The 12,765-nt window shown below is 38.5% G+C and overlaps 1 long non-coding RNA gene across 1 annotated transcript in view; it reads right to left on the bottom strand.

The window, feature by feature from the left end:
• LOC107206997 overlaps nt 1-12,362 on the bottom strand; it is a 91,712-nt gene extending 79,350 nt beyond the window's left edge. Inside the window, exons 1-3 of the long non-coding RNA XR_001522580.1 lie at nt 12,077-12,362; nt 11,302-11,393; nt 3,238-3,369 (exon numbers count right to left, since the gene is read on the bottom strand). This is a non-coding gene — a long non-coding RNA (uncharacterized LOC107206997). The remainder of the gene's footprint in view (nt 1-3,237; nt 3,370-11,301; nt 11,394-12,076) is intronic.
• Between the last annotated feature and the right edge of the window lie 403 nt (nt 12,363-12,765).

The following is a 12,765-nucleotide window of genomic DNA, read 5'->3' as shown; positions in this document are numbered from 1 at the left end:
CCCCAATATACAAATGGACCAAAACTTACAAACATGTGAGGCCTTGTGACCAATCCTCCATTTTGTGACCATTTTTAGGTCTGTCTTGGGTATAGCCCTAGCCCAATCTTGTACTGCCCGAGGTGTACCTTTTAAGGCCTTTCAATAAATACCTACTTTATTCTTAACTGTTCAGCCTCTCTTCTATGTCAGCCTAGAACAGATCAAGGCTTTATTGGGACGTATGCTGTCAGACTTGAGCATGCTTTTCTTGTTTATGGTCTCCTTTTTAATTTTTTCCCTGTCTATTACTAACTATTATATTGCCTGACTGAGATGAGGAATAAAACACTATAATCCCCATCTGTTATTTCTAGCTGATGGAGAGAACAAGCATACACTTTTCAGAGATGCAGCTAGAGAAAAAACAAAGGAGTTACTCAGAGGCAGCCTCAGAGGTTGACATAATGCCTCTCATATTGCTGCTATTGGATTCTGGCAAATATGTAAAATAGCCAATACCTGCAGCATTTTCTCACAAATCCCAAGGTGGCTCCTCAACTCTGACAGTGCTTGATCCTAGGTTTCCAAAATAGTTTCAGGGAATTCAAATCTGCCCATTTTGAAAATAAACCCATTGATATCTACTTACATGACAGGTAAGTATGGCACAGGGTACAATGTTTAACTGAATAACATTTGGAAAATTCTTTGAAGTCCTTGATTTATATGCAAATTTGGTGCTTCTAACTGGGTGTAGCTGCAACCTACCAGTCTGTGTTTGGACCAAACTCAAACCAGCCTACTAGCTGCTAGGACAGACATTCACTAATCTCCAGCAAATTTCTGTTGTTCAGACTCCTCTATGCTGGGTCTGAGTCTCCTCAGTGTTGCTACATTCTCTATACTAGGGACCAAAGAAATGAATTTCAGGAGGGTTTGCACTGGGCCTATACATAACGAGTATTTCTCACATGATTTGAAAATACTAATAAGGTCTGTGTTCCTGCTCTGCTGCATAAGCAGAACATAAAGAAGAAAAAAAAGAGTTGGATCTAATATGATTTTCAAATTAATTTAAGCACCCTTTTCTTCTGAAATCCTTTATTCAAACTGTCATATATCAGAAGAACAAAAATGCTTAAATTGTTTTGTAAATTATGCTCAGTTGGAAGCTTTTCAAATCAAAGGCATTTGGACTTAATCAAAAAGCAAAGTATCCCAACACGAGATTTAGCAACATCTAGATGTTGACTTGTCTATTAACAACAGATTGCCATATGCCTATGGAGCTGAAAGCCAGATTCCCCAATTCTGCTTCATCATGACACTGTGTCATAGAAAGTGGGGAACTTGATATTGATGTACCAAGGGTCACTATTACTGTGACAGAATCAGCAGCTGTATGGAAAGCACCTACTCTGGTTGCACAGAGTTAACCCTCAAGCAGTAATTTACACACACATTCTGGTATCTGTACATGGAAGGCCTCATGCAAATCATCAAGGCTGGGCTCTAAAGAGCCAATTTGGCCTTGATTAGGATGAGGTCTGTCTTACTGAGTTTTACAGTGCAGTGCTAAATTTTCAGGTTTTGAAAATGTGTGTGTGTGAGACAGACCAAGAGAGACAATCTCTGATTGATCTGGTACTCTGCTACAGACATATGTTTTAATATATATATCTATATATCTATATATATACAGATTGTGCACATAGAAAGCCATGAATGTCTGCATATAAATATAGATTTTACATTACTCTATATGTATTATTTAAGTTCAAGCAAAAGTACTTTTACTCACAGTGAAGCTAATAAAGAAGGGAAAAAATACTTTTTGATTATATTTTTATATGACTAAAGCTTGTTAATAAATGAAAAAAAGCCTTTTGATGAAAAGTTTATTCCTGATAAAAGAGATGTTGCTTTCTGTATGAAAAGTTATACAATTATTTTTGTGTGTCATACTTTGTGGAAGAGCAGTATCAGGAAAACTAAAACTACTCATCCCTTTCTGTCCAAGCATACATGGGGTGTTACTCCTTGCCATGTGAATGAAAAGAAATTGTATCACTGTGCAGCCCTCTCACTTCAGCATGAATACAGCTGCAGCTGGCCAGGGATTGCACAGTACTTTGTAAGAGAGTGATAATTTGTAACTGGAATTCTGTGGTTGCTTTATGTAGGAAGTTGGGTGAAATAAATGCAATAATTGCTTCCAACTTAAAAAAAAAAATTAAAAACAACACCCTGAGAGTTCTTACTTCTCAGCTTATATAAGACATGGCAGCTCAAAGAAGGAAGGTGATTGCTTAGACTCATGCAATAGTCCTGCAGGAGGTGGCTAAATCTCATTGTCATGATTCCTATCTGCAAAATCTTGCACCTTGTTTCTTCCAAAGCAAACCATTATGAAATTAACACTTTTTCATACAGGAAACAATTGCCTTTACAACAGCTCATCCTAAGTCACATGCTTGATTTCTCTATTTACCAAACTTCATAAGCTGCCATCATCACTGCGGATTCAGCGTATTTCCATACAATACCAGTCCAATCTTTTGCACTTCAAAGGAGTTAACTGTAATTGCAAAGGTGCAGTGCCCTGCAGCCTCTGCCTTTGCTCATTGTCTCTGCTACAGGTCTCATTGCTACAATTCCTCATCATTATTCAGTCAAAAGGACAAGCAACTATTCTGGCCTTTCACAGGAATTTCCATGTAAAGACCCAAATGCATTGTTGAGAAAGTGTAACTCTTCGGAAATTCTATCCTGGGATACAGTGATGGTCAGTTAAGTGACAGAGTCATGACTTTAGCTGACTTTCTCCATTCACTACATGGAGCACAGTCTTGATCTAAAACTCACTGATCTATTTCCTGTGTTTGAGATAAGGTATGAAAATGAGTTAGGGTGGCATAAATTTTGGGACCATTTGGACCCATACAACTTCTGCTAAGTAATGCTTAGCATCACTCTGGTTCTCACTTCAGAGCTAACAAAGCCATTCATCTATTCCAAGAGGGAAATGAGTGAAGAGGACAAGGTCTCTGGTGGAGGCTGACTCATAGTCTAAGCACTGGCAGAAAAAAAATTGCCTTAATGATTTTGACAGTCTGTTGTTGAACCAAATACCTTGTTCCCATCAGATGCTTTGCATCTATCCATAGACAATAACTATATGATCACAGATGAAATGTAGGTTATTCCATAATGTGTATACTCTTATACAGACAGAGATAACATCATTTTGCTTACCATACATGCCTCTAGAGCTGAAAAACAATCTGAGCCTCCACAGCACATTCCAGCATTGCTGCTTTTTCAGAAAGTACTTTCCTTTTCCTCTCCAACTTCTGCTTGGTACCTATATAACATAGGCATTGTGCCCTGAAAATATAAAACAAAACAAACTTTGAAGTGCCTTTAAACTAACATAACTATTTCATCCTTCTAGCTCATGCCTGTGCCTAGATTCCCATTCTGCAACTGATATTTATTGATCTACATTCATATGATCCAAGAAAAGCTTGACTGCATTGCTTTGTGGTAAAATTATAAGGGGAAAAACTGGAAAGTGAGGGAGAAGGAAGGAGGAAAGCCAAGCTTTTATAACTCTTTGTAAACCTGGTTTATGTGAGCCTAGCCAACCCAGGGTCTAAATGATCTGTTACACTTAAGAACTGAATGTGAAAGGCCGCACTGTTGCTGAGCTGCTGGTGCCCCACAGAATCAAAATATTTCTGCTGAACTACAATTTAAACAGTCATACTCCAAATATGGGAAGCAACCCCTGTGAGGAAGTATGTTTTCCTTTTAAAGCACTTTACTTTCAGTGAGTAAATGTTTCTAAGTATAATAATAAAAGCACTAAAGTTTAGGTGCACTTTTATTTTGTGCTAATAGAGCAATCAAAAATGCACATTGTCTCAATTTTGCATTTTTATTGTAAAGAGATGTCAATGTTTTCCTGTAGATATAGGTCTGATTAACATATCCCTATCTGTCAAGAGAATAGAGACCTCTCCTGCCTTTTTGCTTTCATTAACATAATAATTATGGGTTCTCAGTCATGACCAGTTTCTGCTTAAATGATCAGATTGCAATTCCCCATTAATGTGCCTTGCTCTGGCACAAAACTCCAAGTAACCATCTACCACCTGAATGCCTTCTGCCTGTCACTTGTTCTTCTGCCTGCCTCTCACATATAGGCTGTATTTTTACTTCTCCTCAGGCTGCAAAATCAATCTGAGCAAAATAAGATTTCCCAAAACATGAAACCACATTTAGATCCAGACTTGCCATCTTCTTCCTCCACCCCATATAAGAGCATCATTGGCAGATGATAAAACCATACTGGTGGAAAATTGTAGGCTTTCTGATAGTGGTGAATAGACCCAAGAAGAGCAAAAAGACTTGTGCCAGCAATCAGGTGAGGTGTCCAATGAAATTAATTCATGACTGTGAGAAACCTGTATGATGGTAGGTGGAAAGGGGGACATTTACAACTTTCTAGTGAGTCTAGTATCTAATGAGTACAAAGAATTGCCAAGCACCACATAAATCAGAATAAAGCTGTACTTTCCAAAAGATAAGTCCACAAAAGGTGAGAGGATTTTTCAAGCTCTTCAGCTCCTATTTATGAGCCTTCATGTACACTCAGAGTCTTCAAATCTGTATTGATTTCATCTATATACATAAAGAGGTGCCTAGTCCTTGACAATCTGGCATCTCTTCTGGATGTATAAACCTTAAAATTCTGAGAGGAGTTCTTTCAGTAATGTACTCAAAGGCTGAAAATGAATTTGAAATGGCATATGGCTCTCACACAGCTTCACTGAAAAGAATTTATTCATTATGGGAAAGAAAATGGAAAGAACATCTGGAGGTCTGTTGAAAAAAAAGGTTAGCAATAATTAATTCAAGCATATTTTTCCTCCATAACTTCATGTATGTTAGAGTAGGAAACAATCTCAGCTGAGGCTCAAAATTAAGGTGATGCTCTCCTCACTGGATCTTCAGCTCTGTTCAAGATGCAATGTAGTATACAGAAGGGGAAGAAGCCAATATACACTCTGAGGATAGTTAACAACTGGAGTAAAGCTCTGAGGCCACTAATTAACTTTTAATGTCTCACGGTCTTCATGCAGACATGCAGAGTGAAAGAAAGGCTTTAGTCAAACAAAAGGGTTCTTGGACTCACTGCTCAAGCAATCAGATGAGGTTCTCTGGCCTGTTACACCAATAAGCCAGATGACCGAATGGTCCCTCCTGGCCTTAAAATCTGCGAATCTAGAATTACACACCACTATAAAGCTTATGTAAGAGATGGGAGAAAAGAGGCCAAAGAATTACAAAGAGTATTTACAAGCCCACTATAGTCATCACTAATGTACATATAATTGGCAAAGCATTTACATCAGAGGCCAGTTGTAACACATACGTTTATTGAAGGCTTGCACATTTCATTATAACTGAATTACTGAATATATCTAAGCCATTTATAGTGAACTGTGGTAAACTCTAAAATAAAGTAAACACATGTGCAGGGATTATTGATGTGGTATGCCTGTTCTAATACTTAAAGGCATTATAAACGATTTGCAAGGCATTTAATAAAAGTGACCTACATTTGTATAGCGCCTTTTATCCGGAGGTATCCCAAAAATTCTGTACAAACTGTAACTACAACTGCATTACTTCAGGCTGACACCAGTGTGGCTATTCCCAAGTCGGTTGGGTCACAGTGCCATTATGCTGGACTTAGAGTGCAGCTATCCAATCTTGTGTATATAAATGGTGAAGGGGAAGCAGCATCTGTTTCACAGGTTTCACTGGACATGAGTCCTTAAGAAGATATTAGATTATTTAATCTGATATTTCATATTTATTCATATTCATATTCATATTTATTTACATATACTTATGGCACCTAAAAAAAAAAAAAACAAACACAGAGGAAATGGCATTTTTCCTTAGGTATCTAAGCTACTGCTACTCTCAAACATCACATCTAAGCTTGTCTGCCAGTAATGTATTTCTTACATATTCTTCTTGGAAACAGGGCACTAAGAGCTCTTGCTGGGATGGTTATTTACAACAACATCTCATTCCTCTCAATTTCCAAGACAGAGTCTCACAGCATGTGGGAATACCTCACCTTCTTAGTCAGCAGTGTTAAAACTCTGTTCGTTTTCAAAACTCTGTCTTCGTTGGTTGAAGACAACATGCTGACTATTACAGTCATTCCATGATAGAATCCTGCTTTCTTTATTAATTTCATTAATCTTTATTACAAAAATAAAATTCAAAATTCTATCTTATTACTTTGTTTGCTGAAGAAAATACAGAATTATATTGGAGCAAAAAGCAGTCTCTGGAGATCCTTCCCAACGTGACTTAACAAAGAAATGAGATTTATTGGTGATACAACTTTTAATACAGCTTTTTAATTCAAACAACACTGACTGGTCCAAAAGGACCCTTCAGACCTGGTCTCTTTCTATGCCTTGTGGAAGGAAAGATACATGACTGGAGAGGGACCTTCCAAGCACTCTACTGGGTGCTCTCTTTTGATCATCATAAGATTAGGACTGGACTGGACAAGGTGACAGGATGTTACAGAAATGCCTGCCCTGAAACACAGCCAAATCCTATCAGTACTAAATCAAAAGCTTTGCAGAAAGCCAAGCATGCTGTATGAGAACACCCTTCATACCAAACAGATCAGCAATCCCATCAGGAGGGGTGGATAATATATTCACTTTGGGAGATAGTAAAAAAGGAGAAATTCTTCTGACCAAAGCTACATTGCGGTAAGCCACTGTGGAACCAAAGCAAATCCAAGCACTAACATTCCTGAAAATAGCATTAAGGCATCTTTAATTGACATTAAATGGTCAGGATATATATTTAGATCTCCTCCAGAAACATTACCTGTAGAAGCCCCAAGCCTCTAATACATCAATGTTTTTTCCTAACACAGGAAGGATCTTTCCAGCAAAACCTCAAGCCAAGTGTTAACATCCTTTATACATTGTGAGAATATTGTAAGATAGTGTGATGGCTGGTATACAGGTTTGATTAAAAAAATGGAATTTTGAACTTGTTCATTTTCTTAACTCTCTGAACCTAATCAAAGATATTATTTCTCCCTGAAAACTAAGTGAAGTGCCTGTGCCTTCACCACTACAGTTTCATTAGTAATTAGTCTGAATTCTGCTGCAGTAGTCAGATTGCATACTGCTAAAATTTATGATAATGCATGTCCTCACTATAATCTGCAATTTAAAAAGTCAGCATTATTGGCATTATTGGCGAAATTATGTGCTTCACCTATAATGCAGTCACTCTCATCTAAAGCTAGCTGTTTAGGATACTCTTAAATTCACTGTGTGAATCACAAAGCTGGTTTGACAGGCTGAAATACCCTAAAGTGATCAAAGCAGAAGACAGTGACGGACCTCATACTTGCATATTGTGAAGATCATGTGTTATGTAACATCCTTGAAATATTTTCACCTCTCACTCTTACAAGGGAAAAATCTAGCAAAACAAATATTCCTGTAGTGATATAAGGTTCTTTTATCCCATTTCTGGGGGGAAAGATTGTAGATTTTCCATTTTGTGCTCTTTTAAACCAGTCATTTCTAACATCGCTTTAGATCAGAGTTACACAGACAATTTCACTGGTATGACCAAAGGGCTGTGCTGTCTAGCAGGTGGCAAGAATAAGCAGCTGACGGATGTAGGCAGGCTTGGCAGGGACAGGAACAGGAACCCCTTACACTCAGCTGTGAAAGGATTTGTAAAATGGAACTGCAACCTCAGGAACTTGAACTTGCTAAACGCTAATGGCAAATCAATGAGAGACTCAGGATATTCTCAGATAAACGCTTTGTCTGGTGCCAAAGCTGACCTAAGAAGTTCCTGCCCTCCCCTGCACCTGCTCTTTTTCTTTCCCTGCAGCATTACCCATTTCATCACAGAAATGTGTTGGATGAAATTGAAAACTTTTAACCCTATTTTAGTTCTGGTCTGCAGAGTGGCTCCAGGAACTGTTGCAATGTAAGTGAAGCACAAGAATGAAGGGGCGGAGGCACACGGGTACTTGGGCAACATACTTATAACAATGGCAGATACCCATCTCCTGTGTTTTAATATATTGTTTGATACCATATTTCATCTCATTAAACATCTCCTCAGCATTCATGAATAAATTCTGAGTTCAGTTTGAATGAGGCCCCAAAAGCAGGCATTGTGTGATAAACATTTTATCCCCCTCTGGCTAATAGATTTAGTTGAAGAAAAAATCCAAAATTTAGAAAACATTCAAACACTCCAAAATGTAGATCTGTCTAACCACTGCTATTTTCATTGTTCCACATCATTCTATTGCTACCTTTAAATTTCAGTTTTTATCTGTATCTCTCTGTTATCATTTTACACTGCTACCCACATCTATTTTATAGATTCATGTGGTTTTACAGCTGCCTCACATAGTCTATGAAATCTCAAACACACTTGTTTAGACTATGAGCTTGTTTATTCTGGACTACGATAACTAAATATGCTCTCTGAAGCTAATGTGATTAACTTGGCCAAGCTGATTCGTAAAGAAGAATGTCAGGAATTCCTCTTCCAGATGTAGCCTGCATCGCTCACAACTTTCTCCAGCAGAAGCACATTTCCCAAGCCCCACCTAACTTCCCATAGATGGCGAAAATCCCAAGATACAAAATTAAGGAGGCAGAAGGAGGAGTGGGAGAAGGCAATGATTGCCTTAGATGTGTTCACACTTAACGGAATTAACATTTGCTGATACAATAGAACCTAAGGAGGCAGGCACATCGTTTAATGTGTTAGACTTGCAGACCTTTGACTCTTTTATGGTTAATTAGCCTTTAACTTAAGAAAGCCCCCAGGTCATAGAACTTCCATCAGCTCTGAATTCAAAGCTTTGCCCTCTCTCACCCTGGCAGTTTACAGTGTAATGATGATTGATAGCCAGATGAAAGCTTTAGCTGGGGCCTGTCTTCTTGCATTGTGCTGGAAGAGAAGAGTAATGATCTATAGCTGCAATGGTTTCAGAAACCATTTTGGTTAATTGTGACCTTAATCACCCACTTAAGCAGGTTTGGGCCAAGTTGATTTTATACCGCTTTATTCTACAGCAGGTTAAAAATTAACCCAGCAGTCTCATATGCATTTTACAAGGTTTCCATTCACTTATTGCCTAAAAAGTCCCTAGCGAATATGATCTCGAGCTAATATTCATGAACTCAAGTAAAAAGGAGGAATGATACCTTTTAATGGTAACAAATTACTGCTGACACTTAACTGCTATCAAAGATATACAAGTGACAAAACTCCCTCTTATATCTGGTTAGTGAGCAGTATGTGAAATAAACTCCCACCAAAATGAAAGCTTTTTTGTTTAGACCCTGGAATTACAGGCAGCTTTAAAATGTGATGGGAAAACTGCCCATCTACAGGATCAAAGTGGCTGGTTTTATTGGTCTAAGTGGCATAGAGATCAGACTGGCAGGGCATCTGGAGCAGGAAGCACCATACTTCTCCTCAAGAAGTTCAGCTTTGCTCACATCACATAAGGAACATTCTGTATGAATTTTTTCTAGAGAGAAAAAAAGACCTGTTCTAGACCTGTTCTTATTGTTCAGACAATGAGAGCAGACAATGTCTCAGTATTCTTCCTAAGGCCTTTTAAAACTGTCTTTCACAAAGATCAGTATTTACACAGTCTGGGCTCCCATGGGAACAGTGGTCAACCCACAGAGCTACAGGCACCCCGAATCAAGTGCTGAGGACAGGTGAGGCTGCTGAGCTCTGACCTGCACCATAGTCCAGCTGACTGCAATGTGCTGCAGACATAACTTCACTCCTGTGCATCTTATGTATCGTATAAATCCACTTTATGCCTCATTTCTTCTCTTTAATGTGATCCACAATTCTTGAATCTTAACTATAAACCATTCCAAAACCTTCTCTTTTACACTGATCACATTTCCTAATTAGAATAGCTGGCTCACCCAGGTTATAGGCTAGGGACCAAATAGCATGTTTACTGTAAATTGCAGCCTGTTCGTGGAAAACTGACAGCCTCAAGCAGAAAGAATCATACATATGTTCAACTGACTCACACACAAGAAATGTGAGACATTCCCAAATATTTGCTAGCACAACAGGTAATATGAAAGCAAGACACTAAGGACCAAAAGAAGAAACAATTTTGTGGATGCAGCTTTGCAAAACAGCTGTTGCTCGCTGCTAGAGATGCAAAAGGGATGCTAATGATCCAAACTAATTCCCTAGCAATGACACACTCCAGTTGGTGCAAGTGTTTGTACAGGTCTTTCCAGCAAAACCTCAGTAAACTGATCTATCTGTTCCACAGGAAATAGCTCTTGCCCTGTGCTCAGCAAATTCTGTGATGTTTTTGCCACCTGTGTTTCAAAGAAAAAAAGGTGTTCCATTTTATTCCACTTGACACTGATCTCCACACACTCTTGCTCTCTGTGAGAGAGAACAGTTATCTGATGTCAGAAAGACACCTTTGTCAGACATTATTTGGATGCACTTGCAGCTGATACTATTCTCATCTCCCATCATAGTTCCAAACTAATTTTATTTCCACTATCTTCTACTGTATTTGTTTTTTCTAACTTAGCATTAGGGGACTTTCTATTTAAGGGCCTGGAACAAAAGCTGTGATTTGGCCTCTCAACAGAAAATTACTCTGGCTATATCCTTTGAAATACTGATGGAGATCTGAAGTAGATACCCATGAGAGTGTTCCTATCTCTGGAGTCTTAGTTTTACAATGTGCAGTTCATTTGAAGACTAATGTTGTTGATCTAGCTTGCAATGTTCAAATTTTGTTCAGCTGTATGTGTCCTTTTGACCAAGTATCACCAAAAATTAGCAGGTAGCCTGAGGTCCTTACACCTCAAAGATACAATATTCTGCATCATGGCTGGCATAAGTAATGCAAGATACTTGTAAAGCTGCTCTAAACTGTCCACCCAGAGCAAGAAAGCTTTTGTTAAAACCACTGAGATAGGCACTGGAATTATTTTGTTGTTGTTGTTGTATTTATTAGTCTCCTCAATAAACTGGTACATCCTGGAAAATTAACCAATTCAAATAAGAGTCCTTTGCAACTTGCTGGCAGAACCCCATTAACATGAGGGAAATCTTTGGCTCTCTCCAGTGATCTGTCCACATGGAACAGCTCTAGAATGTCAGTTCTTCAAAGGAATAGAAGCTACCCTCACCTAAAGGAGCAGATGTACACATACTTACATATTCAAGTTCTCATTTCATTTTCTTGAAATAAGCATGGGTTTCATTTTGGATGTTCCAGAAGACACCAACATCATCTTCCTCTTCTGCTTCTAAGTTAAAAATGAGAGACTTAGCACATTTATTTTCTGTAATCAGGAAGGGACTGCACAGCAGAAACATACAGATTAAACTGCCTTTATATTGGAAATGCTTCTATTTAAAATGCAGTTTTTGGTTGAAGTGTTCTCACATGTGCCATTGCTTCCTTCACATAAAACAAGGGGCTTTGATATTCTCATTCACGAAACACATCACCACGCATTTTAATAATCCCAGCACAAAACTGCTAAAGTTAAACCAGCCCCTGGTCTCTATATTGCTTGATTGCTGACACATGCTGTGATTCTGAAATCTGCTTGTGACTTTATCTGGATGGGATGAGGAACAGATTTGCTTAAATTCTTGGTGACACAAGTATAAGAAGGATAAAAGAGAGGTTATTTTCCACTGTAACTGTTATTTGCTTAAAAAAGTCTTTCCCAAAGCAAAGTTATAATGTGGTATCTTGAAAGAACACTACTCCATTCTTTGTTCAAACACCCTTTAACTTCACATCAGCAAGACAGAATCACATTAGCTAGCTAAAGATTCTAAAGATACTGATCAGATTGCTTTAAATTTCACTGAGGCTAGAGCTGGGAAAAGTTAAAATGCACTTCCCTGCTAGAAAAGCAGAACAAGTTTGCTGCCAGGTTAAGCCAAAAAAGCTAGTATAATGTTGATAACAACTTACTGATTCCAACAGCTACTGTGATGAAGGCCTGTCTTTTATTTCTGCAATCCTGATGCTGCGGGCTGGAAAGGTAATGCCAAAGGAACACAGTTGGAAAAATATTCCATGAACATAGGAACAGTCAACAGAGAGAGTGAGAGAGAGAAATGAGTGATTGAAACCAGATGAAGCCAGCTCATGATCACAGCTTCCACTGCTGAATAACTAAGTCCATGTAAAACTGCCAGGCATTTCCCTCTGCCACGTGAGAAACCCCAGGGAAAGCCAAGCCTTTGTCTTGACACATCAAGCAGTGAGGATATTATTGACTGATAGAACGTCCACAATATACATCACTCCCTTTGGCTCTGGAGAATGTTAGTGTATCTTGCCATTTTCAGACATGGGCAAACTATCAGGAAATTATTATGCCAGAAGCCTGTTGCTGCAGATCAACAAGTTCTCCAGTGCTGTGTACCTAACAGGATTTTCTACCCATGGGATAGAACATAAGGGAAACACCTCTCTCAAAAGCTGCATTTTAATTCAGATTGGGCAGTTTAATGCAGTCGGGCTTATATGTTTACCATAGAACCACCTGGACCGTAGTAGAACTAACAAACAGTATGTGTGCAGCCTGATAAATGGAGAATTACAGAAGAACTCTGAAATTTTGGAGGTTTTCCCATACTCTTAGACTTTAAATAATC

The sequence above is a fragment of the Parus major genome, chromosome 6 (assembly GCF_001522545.3).
Source record: "Parus major isolate Abel chromosome 6, Parus_major1.1, whole genome shotgun sequence".
Classification (NCBI taxonomy): Eukaryota; Metazoa; Chordata; class Aves; order Passeriformes; family Paridae; genus Parus; species Parus major.
This window is presented reverse-complemented; position numbering and strand designations above follow the sequence as displayed.